The following is a 3,975-nucleotide window of genomic DNA, read 5'->3' as shown; positions in this document are numbered from 1 at the left end:
TTTGGTAAAAGTGTGATAGGGTCTTTTTAATTTGTCCATTTCAGTATTTTGGACTATTTTAAAAATGTCAAGCTTTTCAATGTTTTATTCACTTTTTTGGATGTACTATAAATGAAGTGTTTCCACTATGGAAAAGAATGTTATGAGCACAACACATGTGACTGGGAATAGATTTGCTGTAGACACCTTTGAAAGGGTAAAAGTTTAGAAAACAACCTGGAAGCTGGAATTCAGTTCTTTATATAAAGTCCCTTTTTAAAAAAATGAAACAAAAAGAAAGAAGGCAAGGCCCAAAGATGATTTATTGCAGCAATGAGTCCTGGTCCTGGGTCTTGCTTTCAGGCTCCTGGAGCTTTAGGCTGCCTTCCTTCTCCCCCACCCCCAGCTCTAAGAACTTCGACACTTTTTTAGCTCTGCTCTCTTTGCCTGCTCCTGCCCTCTTTTCTCTTTCTTCTACCTCATTCATGCATTCTTCAGATTTTGCCTTAAACTTCTGGGTATTTTCTGCATTTAGGAATCAAATCCCCAGAAGTTTAGGCTTAGAGCTTTCATCAGCAAAGTCAGTATGTGTGTGTGTTCCAGACCTAGGCCCATGTGTTGCCTGCTTTGGGCTTCGACTCCATCTGGGGTATAGTGATTTGCAGAGTTTTGTCCCTTCTCATGAGGAGGAAAATCTTCCCTTTCTCCTTGTGTTTCATCAGTCTCATGTCACCTGTCCCTTGCCTCCTTCCCTTCTAGAAGGACATGCTAATATGAACAGCTTGGCTCCAATCTTAAAGAGCTCTTCTTCAAGGGTCTTAATCTCCTGCTCAGGAAGAGACATTGTGGGCTCAAACTGGATCATGGTTTCAGTCATCCACATTCTTACTGGAGGTGGCGTGCTCCTCATGAGCTTCTTTGGGCAAACATAGACTCTCTGGGCCTCATTTTCTTCTTTTTAGAAAAATTTGTTAAGATTTTATTTTCCAAAATACAAATTTTGACATCAATTTTTTAAAACTTTGTGTTCCGATTTCTCTTGCTCCCTCCCTTCCTACCCCCCACCCCCAATAACTCAAGCAATTCAATATAAGTTATACATGAGTAGTCGTGGAAAACATCTCCACATTAGCTAGGTTGTGAGAGAAAACAGATAAAAACAAAACTTCAGATTAAGGAACTATCAAAAAAATTATGCTTCAATCTGTTTTCACATACCATGTTCTTTCTCTGTAGATGGATTGCAATTTCCATAAGTCCTTCAGAGTTATATTGGATCATTGCATTGCTGAAAATAACCACATCCTTCCCAGCAGATCATCTTATACTATTGTTATTATTTTGTATACAGTACATTTCACTCTGCTTCGGTTCATGTAGGTCTTTCCAGGTTTTTCTGATAGCATCCTGCTCATCATAACCTTTATATATTACTTTAAACTTAATGAAGAATTTTCTTCACAATGGCCCAGCAAAGTAGGTACCATATGTTTTCCCATTATAATCCATCATCATAATTGTTTCCCTCCATCCTATTTCCTTCCCATGATATTTGCTCTATTTCCTATCTTTTACCCTATTCACCCTATTCCTCCTCAAAAGTGTTTTGCTTCTGACTGCCCCCTCCCCCTGCTCTGCCCTCCCTTCTTTCACCCTGCCTTCCTTATCCTTTTCCTCTCCTACTTTCCTGTATGGTTCGATAGAATACTCCTCCCAATTGGGTGTGTATGTTATTCCCTTCTTGAGCCAACTCTTATGAGATTAAGGTCTTCGACCTAATTCTGTGTTTTAAATTTTCTTCCTCCCTCCCTCCTCAAAATGAAATCAAGCAATTCAATATAAGTCATACATGGGCAGTTATGCAGAACATCTTCACCTTCCTCGAAAGTGTTTTGCTTTTTACTGCTCCTTCCCCCAATCTGCTCTTCCTTCCTTCCCCTCTCCCCCCACCCCCGCTCCCGCCCCCTTATCTCCTTCCTCTCCCACTTTCCCTCGGGGCAAAATATATTGTTATACCCACTTGAGTATGTATATTATTTCCTCTTTGAGACAATTCTGATGATAGTAAAGTTCACTCACTCCCCAACTCCTTCCCCCTCTTCCCCTCCCCTCCACAAGCTTTTTCTTGTTTCTTTTATGTGAGCTACTTTTCCCCAGTCTACCTCTTCCTTTCCCTTTCTTCCAGTGCATTCCTCTTACCCTTTAACTTTATTTTAAAGATGTCATGATGGGTTAGCTAGGTGCCACAGTGGACAAAGCTCCAGCCCTGGACCCAGGAGGCCCCGAGCCCAAATCCCATCCCAGACATAAGCCATCTCACCCTGCCTGCCCCACAAAAAAACAAGGATAAACAAAAATTAAATGTTTTACAGATAGCATCCCTTCATATTCAGTTCAGACCCGTGTTCTATGTATAAGTGCATTCCTTTAAGCTACCCTAATAATGAGAAAGTTCTTAGGAGTTGGAAGTATTATCTTCCCATATTGGAATGTAAACAGTTTAATTTTTTAATATTCCTCATGATTTCTTTTTCCTGTTTACCTTTTTATGCTTCTCTAGGGTCTTGTATTTGAAAGTCAAATTTTCTATTCAGTTCAGGCCTTTTCATCACAAATGCCTGAAAGTCTTCTTTTTTATTGAAGTTCCATTTTTTCCTCTGAAAGATTATACTCAGTTTTGCTGGGTCGGTGATTTTTGGCTGTAGTCCCAGTTCCTTTGCCCTCTGGAATATCATATTCCATGCCCTCTAGTCCTTTAATGTAGATGCTGCTAGTTCTAGTTTTATCCTTATTGTAGCTCCACAGTATTTGAATTCCTTTTTTCTAGCTGCTTGCAATATTTTCTCCTTGACCTGGGATCTCTGGAATTTGGCTATAATATTCCTGGAGGTTTTCCTTTTGGGATGTCTTTCAGGAGATGATTGGAAGATTCTTTCAATTTCTATGTTATCTTCTTCTAGAATATCAGGGCATTTTTTCCTGACAATTTCTTGGAAGATTCTGTCTAAACTCTTATTTTGGTCATGGTTTTCAGGTAGTCCAATGACTTTTAAATTATCTCTCCCGGATCTATTTTCCATGTCAGCTGTTTTATCTAGAAGATATTTCATACTGTCCTCTATTTTTTTATTCATTTGGATTTGCTTTACTGTGTCTTAGTTTCTCATAAAGTCACTAGCTTCCATTTGTTCGATCCTAATTCTTAGGCAATTATTTTCTTCTGAGAGCTTTTGTACCTCCTTTTCCATTTGGCTTTTCAAGGTGTTGACTTTTTTCTCATGTCTCTCCTTCATTGCTCTCTTTTCTCTTTCCATTCTTTCCTCCACCTCTCTAAATCTTCCTTCTGTCTCTCCCACTTTTCTCTTCAAAGTCCCTTTTGAGTGCTTCCATGGCCTGAGATCAATTCATATTTTTCTTGGAAGCTTTGGATGTACGGGCCCTGAGGTTGTTATCCTCTTCTCAGGGTGCACCTCGATCTTCCTTGTTGCTGAAGAAACTTTCCATAGTTCTCAACTTTCTTTGCTTACTCATCTTTCCATCTCTTACTTGACTTTACCTCCCTCTTACAGTGGGGACCTACTTCCAAGCTACACTGTCCCAAGCTTCAGAGGGTCCCAGGTGTTTTGGTTTGAGGGAGGGCAGGTTTTTCTCTTGTTGGCCTATTCTGTGGTTTGAAGATAACCTCAAACCAACTTGCTAATTAACCAGCCAGCAAAATTTTGCATGCTCTGGTGGTTCTTAGCTTGGAGGAGCCTGTGCCCCTCCCCCACCTGGGCCTCCCACCACTCAAGAATTTTTCCTGGTTCCCTGATAGGGTGGGATAGCCTAATTCCTCCTTAGGTCCCGCAGACACCCCTGTATTTTCTCCCCTGGCCAGCCTTTCCACCCTCTCACCCACCCATAAGCTTAGTTCCAGAAGACACTGGTGCTGCAGGTGATTTGGAGGCTTGGGGATAAGTTTCTCTGGTGCAGCCTACCTGGGGACCATGTCAGCAT

The 3,975-nt window shown here is 40.9% G+C and overlaps 1 pseudogene; it reads right to left on the bottom strand.

The window, feature by feature from the left end:
* Positions 1-301: 301 nt before the first annotated feature.
* On the bottom strand, positions 302-3,975 carry LOC122747218 (annotated as a pseudogene).

Source organism: Dromiciops gliroides, chromosome 3 (assembly GCF_019393635.1).
Source record: "Dromiciops gliroides isolate mDroGli1 chromosome 3, mDroGli1.pri, whole genome shotgun sequence".
Classification (NCBI taxonomy): Eukaryota; Metazoa; Chordata; class Mammalia; order Microbiotheria; family Microbiotheriidae; genus Dromiciops; species Dromiciops gliroides.
Note: the sequence above shows the minus strand (reverse complement) of the source record. Positions and strands in the feature narration are given on the sequence as shown.